General features: G+C 38.6%; 1 protein-coding gene across 3 annotated transcripts in view; it reads right to left on the reverse strand.

Annotated features, from left to right (window-relative positions):
- NIPBL (NIPBL cohesin loading factor) overlaps positions 1-13,982 on the reverse strand; it is a 200,684-nt gene extending 186,702 nt beyond the window's left edge. For 2 of the 3 annotated variants that reach the window (XM_047848778.1, XM_047848793.1), the window contains exon 1: positions 13,851-13,981. The gene's annotated coding sequence lies outside the window, so the exon portion shown is untranslated. Of the gene's footprint in view, positions 1-754; positions 805-13,850 lie in introns of all 3 variants that reach the window. The other variant, XM_047848786.1, reaches the window with a different exon arrangement.
- Positions 13,983-17,188: the final 3,206 nt, after the last annotated feature.

Raw genomic sequence — 17,188 nt, forward strand, 5'->3', positions numbered from 1 at the left:
ATGATCTTTTAACTACAACTGTATCTCTAGGAACTACTCCTTTTTTTCATTTATCTAAATTCCTTTTTTATATCTTTGTGTTTTTACTAATCCATAAAAATCCTAAAACCTGAGACCACCCAATAACCCCTTAAGCTTATAGTTGAAGAAATGAGCTCAATGACTTGAATGTCACTTGGTTAGCAACTAGTTTAGATTAGATTCTATGCTAATTTCACTATGTAATACCTCCAAATGACACATCCAGCTTGAAAAAGCTTAGGACCTTCATCATCAAGGAGTTCAAAAATATCTTGGAAAAAAAAGATCACATCCACAATAGTGGGCAAGAGGAGCAGTTAAATGACCCAAGAATAATCTTAATAGGGAATTTGCATCTATATGAAAAAAATGCATTTACTGAATGAATTAAAACATGAATGAAAATACTGACTATGGAAAGGTAAAACTATTTTTGGAAATATATATTAAGAGCCATAAAAATGTTCAAACCTTTTGGCCCAACTTCCACTTATTAGATTACAACTCTAAGTGAATAAACTCCCCAAAGGGCACGAGGGCAGTACATATAAAGATGTTCCACTGTCTTATTTTTATACAGGAAAAAAAGTGAGAGCAAATAAAATGTTCAACAGAATGACTTAGGAAATTATGGTTCATTCTCTGACAAAATACTGGGTAACATTTTTTAAACTTTCTAAAAAATTATTATTATTTAAATAATCTCTACACCCCATGGGGGGTTCGAACTCACAATCCCAAGATCCACTGTCGCATGTCCTCAGACTGAGCCAGCCAAGAGCCCTGGGGTAAAATTTTAAATAATTACGAACACCATTAGGAAATTAGGAAAATCTTAATGAGACAACCTTAAGACAAAACAAGTCTATGTATGTATAATTTAAACCATGAATACATATTTAACTAAAATTATATTCATATATTTTTATTAAAAAACTAGTAGGAAAAACATAAAATATGCGATTATAAATATTTTTCTTATTTTCCAAATAGCATGTTGCTTTTTCCTACATTGCTTCTATAATTGGAAAAAAGGGGGAAGTCTTTAACTTTGAAGTTCTTAAAGGGTTTTACATTCTAAGTTCCACAATTTAGCCTTACTTAACATACCAGAAACCTATAAGTGGTTTTGGTTTCCAAGAAAACTAAGAGAATGGAGAATTGCTGCACTATGAAGTTTTTATAAAGAATCACTAAAATCATATGATAATTCATGTAGGTAACAGCATGGCTCAACACCTAACAGCATATTAGAGACTCAGATACTGAATTTCATCCTAGGTCAGTCACAAACAAACTTGTTGCAAATTGTAAGTCATTTTAAATTCTAGTTTTTATGCCCCTTCATCTGAATACTGAAGACATGCAATGACACTTTGACATACACTACAAACCTTGAATAACTGCAAAAGACTGAAGAACTATAATATTTCTCTCCCTTTCCCACCAACTCTCAATTGGTTTTTGCAAGTCATTTTAGCCTTGAGCCTACAAATTTATCCCATAGCAATGAAGACAGAAGTACAGAGGCAATACTTGAAACGAGAAGCAAATCTGAAACAGGAATAATAGTAGAAAGAATCCAAACCACCTGCATACAGATTTTCCTCTTATCCAGCTAAGCAAACCTAATTGTCCAAATATAAGCAATTAACTAAATTATACCAATTCTTTGCTTTAAGTGTTTTCCCACCTTTTCTGGGCTTTGTGTTTTCTTTCTTCCATCAAATTTACTCAATGTTTAACAAACCCCACCCATCTTCTGTCACTCAAATTAGTCCTACATCCCCAAACTGAAATATAATTCAAATTCATTTATTCAACAATTGTTTGTTGAGTGCTGACAATGTACAAGGTACCAGAGACTCAAAGACAGGATTCTCCTGTCAGTCTTTGTAAATTGCCTTTTTTTTTGATTGATCTCATTTTCTCAAAAACATGGTAATTAGCACTACAGCACAACATAGCACCTATTATTTCTTTAGTTATAAACTCTGGATATAGTGAAGACATGTCTGTTTTTCAAAATAACATCACATTGTAGTGTGTCCTTCACAAAAGAGATACTCAGGGTTATTTAAACCAATAACTCTTAAGTAGATCCTTTTGTTGAAATGGAGAACGAAGGAGACAACTTCTTATTCTAAGGAAGAAACATTGTAAATTATACAAAACCACCAGCAATAACTTCACAAGCAAGTAATATAGTTATATCTGACTCTTGCCATTAAAAATGTCTGAATGCCTAGCAACCGAATGGTATCATATCCTATTGTATTTGTTTCTTTAATATTGTTATCTGCAATAAAAGTGAAAGTTATTCAAGTGAACTTGTTTCTATAGTATAGGGGAAAAATATTTTTTAAAAAGAGAGAAGGAGATGGAGAGAACCTGAGCAGGAGAGGGGGAGAGGGAGAGAGAATCTTAAACAGGCTCCATGCCCAGCACACAGCCTGATGAGGTGCTCAATCTCACAACTCAGACAACCATGACCTGAGCCAAAGTCAAGAGTCAGACGCTTAACCAACTGAGCCACCCAGGCTCCCCAGTAAAGTTAATTTAAAAGTTCTCATTTACCCTTTCCTCCTACAGTCCCATTTTCTTCTCAACTCTTGACTCTGCTCCTTAACACATCAACACAGTATCAAAATAAACATACACATTTATGAATTATTTTACTCTAAACATAAGGTATGGAAGAATAAAGGTGGCATTTAAACTGTTCTAGTCAATATGGGGGGCGCCTGGGTGGCGCAGTCGGTTAAGCATCCGGCTTCACCCAGGTCACGATCTCACGGTCTGTGAGTTCGAGCCCCGCATCGGGCTCTGGGCTGATGGCTCAGAGCCTGGAGCCTGTTTCCGATTCTGTGTCTCCCTCTCTCTCTGACCCTCCCCCGTTCATGCTCTGTCTCTCTCTGTCCCCAAAATAAATAAACGTTGGAAAAAAAAATAAATAAATAAAAATAAACTGTTCTAGTCAATATATACTGGGTTGTCCGTCAGAAGCCTAGATTTTTAGATATAGTGGAAATGTGCACAGAAGACAGTCTCATTTAGACGATAAAGCATGAATGTTAATAAAGATTACACCTTAATTTTAGTTTTTTAAATTGTTTTTGGTCATCTCTCTACCCGTGGAGCTTGAACTCACAACCCCGAGATCAAGAGTCACACACTCTTCTAAATAAACCAGCCGGGCACCCCTACACCTTAATTTTAAATACCAAAGCCCAAGCATATAAAAAAATACCCTAACTAAATACATCTTTCACAACTACCTCTAAGTCTTCTTAAAATGAATGTGAGAAGTTATTCTGTCTGATAAGCTGTATATACATGCCTACTCTAAGAATCTAAAACAGAAGAGGGATGGATTCAAGTGATATGCAGAGGTGTTATGAATGTCAGAACTGGATGGACAACTGGATTGAAGGTACAGTAAAGGAGAAAGGTGAAGCATTATCACCAAATCTCCAATTTAGGGAACTGAGTTGATGATGGAAACATTCACCTACTTCACATAGTTGTAAGAACAGTTTTTTTCTTTTGGAGGGCGGGGAGAGTGGTGAGAGTAGGGAAAAATTGAGGGATGAGTTCAGATTTATATACTTTTGAATTTAAAGTATTTATAAGACATTAGGAGGTACCTAGACAGATGGATCTGTCTCAGGAAAATACATCATTCTGGAGGCAGATTCCTGAGTCATCAGCAGACAGGTAACAAGCATATAAAAAGTCATATAAATAGATAAGATCAACAGGAAGGGATAACAGAATGAAGAATATAAAAAACCACCTCAGGAATACCAAGATTTAAGGGGTGGGCAGAGGAGGAAGAACTAGCAAGAGTCAACAAATGACATATTAAATACACAAGGGAAGAAAAAGAAGAGACAGATATCCCGAACCCAAGGAAAGAAAGGTTTCAAAAAGGGAGTGGTGAAAAACAAAAAAGGTGGTCAAATAAAACGACCAGAAAATGGCCCTTTTCTCATGATCTGCCCCAACTTTCAGTAAACAACACTGCTTCTTTTTTTTTTATGTTTATTTATTTATTTTTGAGAGAGAGAGAGAGAGAGAGAGAGAGAGAGCGCACGCGCGCAAGCGAGCACACAAGCAGGAGAGGGGCAGACAGGAAGAGAGACAGAATCCCAAGCAAGCTCCTCACCATCAGTGCAGAACAAAACGTGGGGCTCAAACTCACAAAACTGTGAGATCATGATCTGAGCCGAGATCAAGAATCGGATATTTAGCCAACTGTGCCACCCAGGCACCTTCTAACTTAAAAGAGAGGCATTAAAAGAGAGGCACCCACTGTTCTTCACTATAACCGATGCTCTATTTTTAGTATAAACAACAAACATTAAACTTACAGTAAAATGTAAACTCAGTTTTTGGTGAGTTATTATTGTACCATCCCTCATATCTTATTCTAGTTTTTATGTACTATATGTTCAAAATACATGATACTACCTATCTTAATTTTGATGAAAAAGAGGGCACTGCATATTTTACCTGGTTGGTGGAACATCCAACATGATAGAATTAACTAATAAAAACAAATACCACTTAATAATAATGTCAATTACAAATTTTTTGAAGGGGTAAAAATAGGCAAGTAAAATTATATCAAATAATAAAGCAGCTGCAAAATCTGAGAAAAATATCTAAAGTTGTTTAATTTTTTTTGACAGTAGTACCAAAGGTAAAGGGTATTCTAAATCAATTTCAAAATGAAGTCACCAACAACTACTAATACATGCAACGACACGGATGAATTTCAAAAGCCTTTTACTAAGCGAAAGAAACCTACCACAGAAGACTACATACTGTATGATTCCTTTTATACAACATTCTAGAAAAGACAAAACTATAAGGACAAAAATTATATGCGGTTACCAGGAGCTGGAACAGAAGTAGGAAACTGATTACAAAAGGACATAAGGCAACTTTTTGAAGTGATGAAAACATTGTTTGAGTGTGGTAGAAATTGCAAGACTACATGTTTGTCAGAACTCATCAAACTGTATACCTAAAACAGTGAATTTTATTGTGTAAATCACACTTCCAATAAGCTTTACTTAAATTTAAAAATAATTTCAGTCATCATATCACTATTTTATGTGAATAACATTTTTAACATACTGATATGTATTTCTCATTACAGGTAACTTATCTACATTGTTGTTACACACAATACATAAATTAGAATTAACAAAGAAAATTAAAACTGTAATAAATCAACCTTGGGTTTAAAACAAGTATTTGGATACTTTCCCTCAGTATCTTACTCGCAATTCTATTGTCCAAAGGACTGAAACAAAAAACCCTTCCTATAACTTTACCATCCTTACTAACAATTAAAAAAGGAACCCTGTTTTAAGTTTTTCTGTGATTTACTTTTACACACAATTTGTTATGTGTGTACTGTTAAGGATGTATGTAAATAAAATATTCTTACCCAAAAAGCAAGATGCCTTAAGAACACATATATAGCTAAGAAATTATATTTCAAGATTAGCATAAACATATACTTGCCACTCACTAATCTTAGATTTAGAAATGTATCTTTAGGAAATATCACATAGCTCCGTTCTAATTTGTTCAACAAAAACGTATTGAATTATCTACAAAACAGGAAAAGCACCGTAATGGTACTACAGACATAAAGATAAAAATAATACAAGTCTCCTTGCTCTCATATAGCTGGTGGTTTACTATGGCTGACAGACACAGGAACAAATTTTATCCAAGAGATACAAGTAATAAACTAGCAAATGCTATGACATGGAATAACCAGAGAAACTTCCATGAAAAAGGCATGCTTTCTTTTTCTCCTTAAGAGAAATTTCTGGTCTGAAAGTAGATGTTTTGAGAAGTAACACAAGTCTACAGAAGAAAGCAGGAATGCTGCACAAATATACTTTTTCACAGTTAATATCAATGCTTTCTCACTAGCATTATGAACTTATGAAAATCTCAGAATTTGAGGCCTTTCAAACTGCTCAAGTTTTCATCAAGGAAAATGTTACAGAACTAGCCACATCAACACCATCACCTGTACTCACTGTGCTATAAAAATTTTTTGCTTAGGACACTGCCACAGAAAGGAAGAAACACATAAGAAAAGGGAAAGAGGAAAAAGATTGATAAAGTTAAGTAAAAAGCTAGCTTAATAAAGTTAAGTAAAAAGCATATGTCATGTGTGTCTTTCAAGATAACCCAAAGGTGGGTTATGGCATAAATACTGCATTCTTAATTCTTTTCTCAAAGGGGAAAGAATGATAATAGCTTCTAGGGCATCACACTTCAACTTTCAACTTTAGAGTTTTCTGAAGCATAGGGCAGAACCTTGGCGGGGGTGGGGGGGGTGGGGGGGTGGGGGGTTGGGAGGGGGGAACTGTCATGTGTATCAGTTTTTTAAGAACAGTATTTTAAAGGGGGGAAGTTATGCCCAATTTATACTCATAGAAAATTTCAATTTGGTCATCACCAAGGGAAAACTAAACTACATACAGCCTAACTCAGATGATCAATTTCTTTTGGTGGAAACTGGCAAGCCACAATGCTATCAGATAAAGACAACTAAAAGCAGGTTTAAAAATCCTGAAAAGGTTGCCAAGTAGAAGTGTTGAGAAAAGTCAGTGATGTATTTTACTTATTAGGATTAATTTCAAGGACAATTTTTGTTTTGCAAATTAAAAAATTAAATATAAAATCATAAAGATTAATATTTTTAGAGTCAACTATAGTTTAAATTGTAATAATTCATTAGTGTTTCAAGCACTGTAAGTTTTTAAGGTATCTAGAATCAGTGACCAGTTAAAAAACAGTATTCTTTAAACAAGTGCACATATTATCAGCATAGGACCAAAAGACTGAGAAGTACAAGTGACTCAAATAACTCCAACAAAAAGGAATCGAATATTTCAAAATTGTGTCACAGCTTCTGAATTTCTCAGGAGAGGTAAAAGTACAAAAAACTTTTAATAAATTAACTGATACTAATTCCATGGTTTCACATACTGAAAATGTTTCCTTCTTCTGCCAATGGACAAATCTATACAAAAGAAAACTTTAAAGGTTTGGTATGTTCAAGTGAATCGATGTGACACACACGTAAGATGGCAAAATAATTTAGTTACATAAACTATGTTGGAGGTTTGATGTATCCTTGGGAATTCTTTTTTTAAGTTTATTTATTTATTTTGAGAGAGACAGAGTATGAGTAGGGGAGGTACAGAAAGAGAGGGAGAATACCAAGCAGGGTCTGTCCTCTCAGCACAGAGCCTGACGCAGGGCTCAAACTCAGGAAACCATGAGATCATGACCTGACCCGAAACCAAGTCAGATGCTTAACCGACTGAGCCACCCAGATGCTCCTCTTGGTAATATTTTTTAATGCTTGACATTTTTAGAAGAAATAAGTTAATCACAATAATATAAAAATAAAGTGGCTTTTCCCATTTTACCAATTTCTGTAAATATAGCTTGCATATATTTAAAAATAAATATCCTTCTTGGGGCGCCTGGGTGGCGCAGTCGGTTAAGCATCCGGCTTCAGCCAGGTCACGATCTCGCGGTCCGGGAGTTCGAGCCCCGCGTCAGGCTCTGGGCTGATGGCTCAGAGCCTGGAGCCTGTTTCCGATTCTGTGTCTCCCTCTCTCTCTGCCCCTCCCCCGTTCATGCTCTGTCTCTCTCTGTCCCAAAAATAAATAAACGTTGAAAAAAAAAATTTTTTTTTTAAAAATAAAAATAAATATCCTTCTTAAAGGCACACTTGTGTATATACATTTTGTACATTACACGAGGTGTAAACTAACAAGGTATTTTACAGAAAAGACTGTAATCAAATAATCAATCATCTATAACTAACCAAAACAGTTCAGAATTCCTCTTTGTGACAGAAAAAGTGTCACTGCTTTATAACCAAGTCTATCCTTTTTATCAAAAAAATGTATTACAAGGACACCTGGCTGGCTCTGTGGGTAGAGCATGAGACTCTTGATCTGAACTCTGTGAGTTTGAGCCCCACATTGGGTGTAGAGATTACTTAAAAAGTAAATCTTTAAAAAAGAAATGTATTATAAATCTTGAAAAGGCAGGGTGGTAGAATTAAAAGACGTTTTAGAGTTAGACACATTGGGTTGGAGTCCTACCTCTAACACTTGCTAGATTTGTCACCCTGGTCGAGGTTCTTAAACATGATGAGCCTCAATTTCCTTGTCTGTGAAACAAGAACACATCGCTAACCTCATCGGGCAGCTAGGAGGTTCAAATCATGATACACAGTGTAGTGGTTAAGGGTGATAGGTAAAGCATCAACCTTGGAGTCCTTTCTCCGCTTTCTTCCACTTGTTAGCTATGGGAGCCTAGGCTAGTCATTTAATCATTCTATACCTCTGTTTTCCCAACTCTCTTAGAATAATAAACACAACTAGATTCATATACCTTGAAGAATTGAGAAAATTCATGGTACATGGATATCGCTAATAACATTACGTATAAATGTAAACCACTCAATATAGTGCCTAACACAAAAAAGATCTTATTAAATCTAAGTTCTCCTAAACTAACTTCTAAATTACTTTTACTGTCTCTAAAACTCAAATTTACCCCTAAAGATAAAGATTTGCCATTAAGGATTAAAAAAAAGACTATCACAAAGGCTCCAAAGGTTATCATTAAAGGAACCCCCTTAAGATTGTATGTAATAGCAAAAGCTCTAGAAAAAGCACACAATTTCCCAAGTTGATGACTTTGAAAGGATTAACATTCTTTTGCTATAAAACGCTAGAGTTTTTAAAAATTATCAGTCATACTGATTTATACATTCATCTACTACACAATTGATTACACACATTTCTATAAATGAAATCACTCTCTAAAGCCAAATTTTCCCTTTCTAAAAATAGATGCTATGACAATTTCAACTCAAAAATGAAAAACTTAAAAGAAGTAAAAATTACACAGACTGCCTAACAAATATAAGATGGTAAAGATCTGATTTCAAATATTATATAGGATATACAGTCTGCATTATATTTTAGTTCTTTGCCCCAACTACACAAGTTCCTTGCATATATGACTTATAAGTAGTGAATTAACTAACCAAAAAATAGGAAGATTTTACTAAAACTAGAAATGTGGAATCCTAAATTCTTGAGAAAAAATATAAATCAGACTGACCATTTACTAATTATAAGACAATGGGCAATTTTCTAACCTTTCCAGCCCCATTACTTCATCTATAAATTGTGGATAACAGTTTCTATTTCCTAAGCTCATTATTTTAAATGAAGTAATATTATAGAGTCATACTTAACACAATTTCTGGCAAATTATAAGCCCTCAAAATCTTATCTAGCTGGCAATGTTGCATTAAGAAATAATCTCTCCTAAAAATATCACTTTGGAAATAAAAAGAAATATGCCTTAAAACAAGGCAATCTGACAAAACTCAATTAAAATGGACTCTAGATTTACACCAAACAAAACAATGTACAACACAAATATCTATAATCACTTTTTACTATCTACCTGGGCAAAAAATTCTAAGCACATAAAATACTTTTTAAAATTACAACGATAATTGCTTTTTAAAATTGCTTTTAAACCAATTAGAAAACACTAAAATTCCACGCTATAAAAAAAACTTTCAGGAGTAATTATGAATTGTTTACTACAACTATGGTTAATTGACTTACACTCTTTAGGAGAAACATAATGTAAATAAATTCAGTCATTCAAACACCAAACATACCCACAAGGTCAGGCTTTCTAATTTAAAAGTACTAGTTTCATACCTGGAAAATACAACCAAGAGACAGGTATCATAGCTCCCCTAAAAGAAGAGGAAAAATCACCCTGGACTCAGATACTTGAAAAAGCCACATAAGATATCAGTGTCAACACTGAGCAATAGCAATACCTAGCTTTGTGACCAGAGCGCACACTTTTGTTAAAACAACATAATCTAATAAACAAACTTGTAAGAGTAAGGGAATCCCTTATTCTCACTCACTACATGAACCTACACAAATCACATGGCCTCTAAGTATCAAGATTTTCATCAAAAAATGGAAATGATGCCGAACACTTCTCTCACAGAGAAATGGGAATATTTAAAAATGAACTCAGGTCACCTTGAAAAAGAACCATTTCAAAAATTCAAAGAGCAATTATAAAGAACAACTGCTCTTTGCTAAAAAAGTATATTTTAAAATGATTTTTAAAGGCTATATAATACCATAAATTACCAGCAAAGTCAATTTAATATGTTCAGGATATTAAAGTAAACATCTTCAACTAAACAGTTCATTACCAGGTTTCCATAAAGTTCCTAGTCAGTAATTTCCTATTCACTTTATAGCAAATAAATGTGATCAACAACACTGAAGTTACATTTCTCAAAAAGGAATTTTTATTTACCTCATTCTTCCCAATCACTTCACATAACACTAAAATCTTATTTTAAAATTCCAGAATTACTCATAAATGATCCTTGTCCTAATAAGCAATGGGGTGGAGAAAGTTAAATAAAATCATATAAAATTCAAACTCTCTAGTTTTTATTTACTCTGTCATTAATTTTTACATCAATATAGAGCAGGTCAAAATATGAAATAGATGGGTTCAAATGTTTCTACAGCAGTCTGATGAGAGACTGGTACCAAAGAATTAATATGAAATTAATATAGGAAGTCTTAAAAAACACATGTTTGAGTTAGGTAGTCTGGCACCCAATAAAGAGGATTACATATCTGAATTGGTATAACTTTGCTCACAGTATTTTTGAAATTTAATAATGGTCACTCTGCAGAAAACTAAAACCTGGTTTACTATCATCCTAAGTGAAAACTTTCACTTTTCATCCTCAAAAATAATCTCAAATAGACAGTCTTTCTTTCTTCAAATGTAACTTTTTACTTCTTAAAGAGGGCAGTATAAAGATCCCTAGCACAGGTTCAAAATGCTTTCCAATAACTTCAGTAAACAAATTGTTGAATGACTTTCAAGAAGCAGCATCCTATGTACTCTTCTCAAAACACTAAAAATAATTATTTAATATTCAATGTTAATTTGATTCACTAGACTTTCACCACTTCAGAAGTGCTTTCTTTTCAAGTAATTATTATAAGTTATTTGTAACTCAACAGACTCGAGAGAAACAATAAACCACACTGTTGAATAAATACTAGGAATTACTTCTCCAAATAATATAACTAACATTACAAGCCTACTGGAACACTTATAGTGTCTTCTTTCACTAAATTAAAAAATAATGATAATAACAGAAATACAGAAATAGCCACTAGCGACTATCCCAACCAATACAGGGGAGGTAGAGCAGAGTATTCATAATCTCCAGGGAAATACAAATTATTATTCCTTCCAACTAAATTGTCAAAAAATTTTAAGTTCAAGGTTAGGTTTTGTTCGAGCTTTACAATGTTTTTTCCTTTAAAAATAACTTATTTAATTGGTTTGGACCAAACAACAAATATTTTCAACTTACTTTAAAATGTTTATACTACTTTAATGAAAGATATCACACAACCTATATTACTTACAGAACACTAAATATGTAGAATTGGTCAAATAAGATCTGGTAAGAACTAATTCATTTTAATTCCAAAGTCACAGGAAAAAAATCAATCACATAAACATATCTAACACACTGATTCAAACATCTGTGTAAGAAGGCTCCCCTTAACTATAAAACGCTAAAATAAGTTGCTTCTGTTGATGAAAACTAAACAAGCAGAACTCCTCTTTTCCATTACCTTTAGTAGAAATATGTTCATCCTTTGACATATGTCTCCGTATTTTATTTAACTAAAAGTTGTAAAGGCATCACAGGTTCATATAAGGGCCTTTCAAACATTTACACTGAAAACCTTATCCACACCCCCCCTCCCCCCGCCGCTGGCCCCCAAACCCTCTGTTTAAGATATGAAGTGTTCCTCCCTTCTGTATTCCCTCTCCCCAACAAGCCCCCATTGGCATGCCCCCCCCCCCCCCCCCCCCCCAGTGTAGGCCTGAGGCCCTGTAGCAAACAGTGTCTAACAGGAGCAGGCAGCACAAAGACAGGAATGGGAGATTAGTGGGAGGGAGGGAGGCCGGGATTGGGGCTCAGCAGGAGCTTCAGGCTTTTTAAAATTCAAACTGCTCCCTGACCAATACAAATCACGGACACGCTACTGACTACTACACGGATTTATAGCATTAAAAACATGCCTAGTACGTGACAGCTATATTAACTTCACTCTTTTTAACATTTATCCATACGTTTGCGGGAAATGTGGAACAGTTTATTTTAAGCAGAGGGCTAAACTCAAAAATAACCTTCAGAAAAGTTACTTATTCTACAATGACTAATTTAACAAGACACAAAAAATTCTAACCAATGTAACCCCCATTAGTAAAACAAGGGACTTTGTTGATCAGTGTTGCTTCATCCTAAGCAGTGAAAGTTTTCCTTCCCTGAATATGAGACAAAGTATCAAAATAGTCTAACACCAGGAACATTTAGTTTTCTAGGCAATTTGTATGGCTGAGGACTTTTAAATGGATTGTTCTTCCCTTATGCCAACCTATCTGACCAACGCCTCCATAAATAAGCTCTGAACACGTAACTTACTCATGAACTAGAATTTGTTAAGGCAGAACTGATATTTTTCTCTAGCATTTACAGATACATTTGACCTATTAAAATGACACCTCTCTCATTACACAGTCAAACATCATGGGCACAAACAGCCAATGACAATCCTGGGACCTCAAGAAGATCTGCCCTGACATGAAAGGATGGCACCTTCTACATTTTTTTTTTTTTTAACCTCCCTGGGATTGTAAGCATAACTTAATTTCTATGCTTTTAAAGAAAATTGCTTTTACCTATACCTCGGTAAAATTCTCAAAACAGATAATATTCTTTGTATGCTTCTACACACTTAGATCAGGAAGTACCTGAGAATTGTATATACAGTCGTTTAAAATTGTCCTTACATAACGCACACAAATCTAAAGTGGCAGGGTAAACCTGTCAAGTACTTTACACTTGCCTTTGAATAAAAAGTCCATGTGCAACACACACTGTCAAACAACAACATAAAAACTCTTGGGGGGGGGGGCATATGCAGTGTCTACCACACTATGGTTTTCTACGTTAAATATTCATGTGGGCAATTTAATTCTTTAAAAATGAAAATGAGTCTTTATTAACTTTCTAATGTCCAAACAAGTTTTACACAGGACACGAATTGCCACTGGATCCGTGTCTGAGTATTTACATTTGTCTCACTAACTGAAACTACTTCCTCCCTTCATGGGGTCACAGGGGGAAGAAGGGGGGTTGTTTGTTTCACTGGGACGTTCCCCACTCCGGGACCAGGAAAGTTGTAAATATGGGGACGAACAGGGCACATTTGCTGTTAGTTGTATTGTTTCCGCCTCCTCACTAGCTACGGCTCTTCTCCCTGGCGAGGCCTGTCACCGACCAGCAGTAGCTCCGCTCAGCCCGGAGCTCTCCTAATCCCCGAGCTCAAGTAGATTCCGCTGGCCCGCGGCCTGCACTCTCCGCCGGGCCTACGCCTCCCCGGCCGCCCGGCAGGAGCCCAGTCCCCGCCACCGGAGCCGGCCGGGAGAGAGTACAAAACCACCGCCACCCAGGGCGGCTGCCACCGGAGAGGAGCGAACTCTAGACTCGCCCGTGGAGGAGACCTGGGGCCGCTAAGGAAACGGCGGGGAGGGGAGCGAGGAAGAGAGACGCTGAGGACCTGGCGCCGCCGCCGCCGCCGCCGCCGAAATAAAGAGCAGGAATTTACCTGGGCGAATCGGCGTCTGAATCCAAGGGGAGGCCGAGGCCGCTGTGGCGAGAGACTATAATCCGGGCCGGGAGGGGGGGTGGCTACGGCTCCTCTTCCGTCTCCTCAGTGCGGGGAACATGTAGAGCCGGGGGGAGACCAGCCGAGAAGACAAATCGCTGCTTCTTCTTCCTCCTCCTCCTCCTTCTCCCACATAGAAACACTCACAAACACCCGACCAGGGGCCCGAGCTACCGGGGGGGCATCGCCGCCGGCCCGGGAACCAATCCTCCTGTCGGCGGGGGCGTCCCTCCCTGCGGCTTGGTGGTGTCGGGTGAGTCGGTACCGACGGAGGGAGGGGGGGGAGGGCGGGGGGGGAAGGAGCCCTGTGTGTGTCTCTCTCTCGTTCCGTCTCTCCCTCTCAGAACAAAATGCCGACCGGAAGTGCAGCTGCAGGAATGACTCCCTCCGCCGGCGCCAAACACTAACAACCACCCCCTCTTCCCCACTCCACTTCCGCCACCGCCGCTGCCGCCGCCACTTGGGCTCGCGTCCTCGGCCGCGCCGCACCGCGCCGCGCCGCACCACCCCGCGCCCGGGCTGGCCGGGGCCGGCAGCAGGCGGCGGCCGCTGTCCTTTGCGCCCTTCTCCTCCTCAGAGCGACTGCGGATGTTGCCTTTAATTGTCGATCCTGCGGAGCGGCGTTTTCGCTGCGGCACGGACGGGCCGGCTTTCCCCGGTCTTTATTTTCCTGGAGGCCGACCGGAGCGGGGCCCGAGTTCGGTGGTGGTCTTGTGCGTGAGGGGCGCTCAGGCCCGGACCGGCTCGCAGGCCAGGCTCGCTAACCCAGCTGGTGGTCTTTAGCTTAGGAAGCCGAGCTCGGGGCGACCAGGTAGAGGACGCCCGCGTTTCGACGGCGACGGTGCATTTTTTAAATGGTGTCTCTGCAGTCTGGTGGATGGATGTATCGTACACCTCTCCTCTGGAGAGCCGGACTCTACGCCCGTCTCTGCATTATTTCTGCGGAGTAAGGACGCAGCCCTTGGAGGTGAAGAAGATTCCCGGCCGGATTGAATTGGAATCGTGTTGTGATGCTTTGGTTTCTGGAAATACGCGGTCTTTTTCTGGTCTTTTTGTTGGCGGTGGTCTTGGTTCTTGCCTAACTGTCGGGAGAAAGGCCTGTAGGCGACGCTGTGCGAACGAGGAGCTGGCCGGCCGCGGGCCCGGAGCGCGCGGGTCCGCGCCCCCCTCGAGGTGTGGGTGGAGCCGGGCGCGCGGGGAGAGCCGCCAGCCCAGACTCGGGCAGCCGGCGGGTCGTGGGCAAGCGGGGGGGGGGTGCTGGGGCCAGCCACTTTCCAACGCCGTTTTCCTCTTTACACTTGAAACAGTGAGGTACTGCACGAGGCTGGAGCCCAGTGTGATTGTGTACAGTGCCATGCTTGTGGTCCCCTGTTGTAACAAACTTTATCGTTCCGCAGTTCTGTTACGTTTGTGTAAATTAAGGGGGAGCTTTCGTTCAAGTAGAAAGTGCAGTAGGTAAGCGAATTTTACTCAGGCGGGACGAAATTTGTGTTCTATTTTAATGAATTTAGATTATACGTGAATTGCTTATGTATTTGTATATGTTCCAGTACGCTTAAAGGGAAATTCTGCCTCTGGGTTATTCCATTTGCCTCAAAAATCACTCGGGAGACTAAATCAGTTCTTGTTACTCCTTTCCTCTAGACCCCGCAATGGCATTGCATCTAGCTCAGCGGAAAAGCCAGTCTTGACCGTGGCCTAAATTCCGCGCGCGATGGGGTGGGGGAGAGGCTGCTCTGACCCCCTTGCCAGCAGGACTTCTGCCCTTGCTATTCGCCGTGCCAATCTCGTTCCCCCAAGTATACATAGGGCTGGCTCCCTCACCTTCAGGATTTTGCTCAGATGTCATCTCGGGGCCTCCGTGGCCGCTCTGGAAACTGCGAGTCCCCTGTCCCCCTTTCCCACTTTATCCTTCAGGCATTCTACAGATCTTACGTGTTTATCTTATTACCTGTTTTTCCCCAGTAGAATGTTAAACTCCAGGAGGGCAAGAAGTTTTGTTTTTCTCCACTGGTGTTTTGTGGAGAAAATGATGTCTAGACCAATGCCTGACACACCAGTAGATGCTTAATATTTGGTTAATGAATAAATGCCAATTATAAGGGCCCTGACCTCCACCCCCCACATGCACACACACCAATTTCTGTACTCTGGCCCTTTATACATACACTTACATGCTACAGATAACTTTATGAAAGATTTGTGAAACCTGAAAAAAAAATCTAGGGAACAACCAAGTTTATTACAGAGTTCTAGAGAAGGGCACTACTTTACACATTCACCCTCCACAACACCAGAAGCCCACAAACTAGTGATGATTGTTTTTAGGTTTCTGTAAATGGGCTTGCTGGAGGACAGTCGATTGGTAGATCACATGATCATACTCATACTGAGCCAATTAGCTTTGCTCTCTTCCTGAATCACAAACTACTTCTTTATCCTGTCTGCCCTCTTCCTTGCAAAATACTTGCTAAATTAAAGTCTGTGAGAATTTGGTTGGCCAAATCCAGCACTACTGGAAAAGTTCATTCACCAAATATTTATTGGGCACAAAATGTGTGCCACGCACGGTGATTCAAAAGGTGCATGTTTCTGAGGCTTTGTATAAAGGACCTCATATGGCTGCTTTGCTTGCTATTCATTTATGCTGTCAAGCAAAGCAAATGCTAGGGAGATTTATTTTTACAGTTTCCTTCCGAAGAAAAGATTCATTGAAAGCTTAGGTCATGGATAGAGTGGATATTTTAATTCACCTTTTAGTTTGCTGTTCATTACATTTACCTTATGCTAGCACTGGATATACCAATAACTTATGATTTTTCAAAACTGAAAAAAATTGAGGATTTTTATTTCCTATTATTGCCTGGGATAATAGACCTTTTAATGGGGTGCCTGGGTGGCTCAGTTGGTTAAGTGACCAACTTCAGCTCGGGTCATGATCTCGCAGTTTCTGAGTTCGAGCCCTGCGTTGGGCTCTGTGCTGACAGCTCAGAGCCTGGAGCCTACTTCCGATTCTGTGTTTCCCCCTCTCTCTACCCCTCCCCTGCTCATGCTCTCTGTCTCTGTCTCTCAATAATAAATAAACATTAAAAAAATTTTTTTTTAAATAGGCCTTTTAAAATAAGTAAGTACACCAGGAAACTAGAAACTATACAGTAAGATTTTGGCCATGATATCCCAAATAATATTTCATGTGTTGAATTTTTGGAGGAGAAAAGACAGTCTTTATAACCATTAATACAAATAATTATATATTGTTTGGTAAATCCAACAGTCTG

The sequence above is a fragment of the Prionailurus viverrinus genome, chromosome A1, assembly GCF_022837055.1.
Source record: "Prionailurus viverrinus isolate Anna chromosome A1, UM_Priviv_1.0, whole genome shotgun sequence".
In the NCBI taxonomy this organism is placed as follows: Eukaryota; Metazoa; Chordata; class Mammalia; order Carnivora; family Felidae; genus Prionailurus; species Prionailurus viverrinus.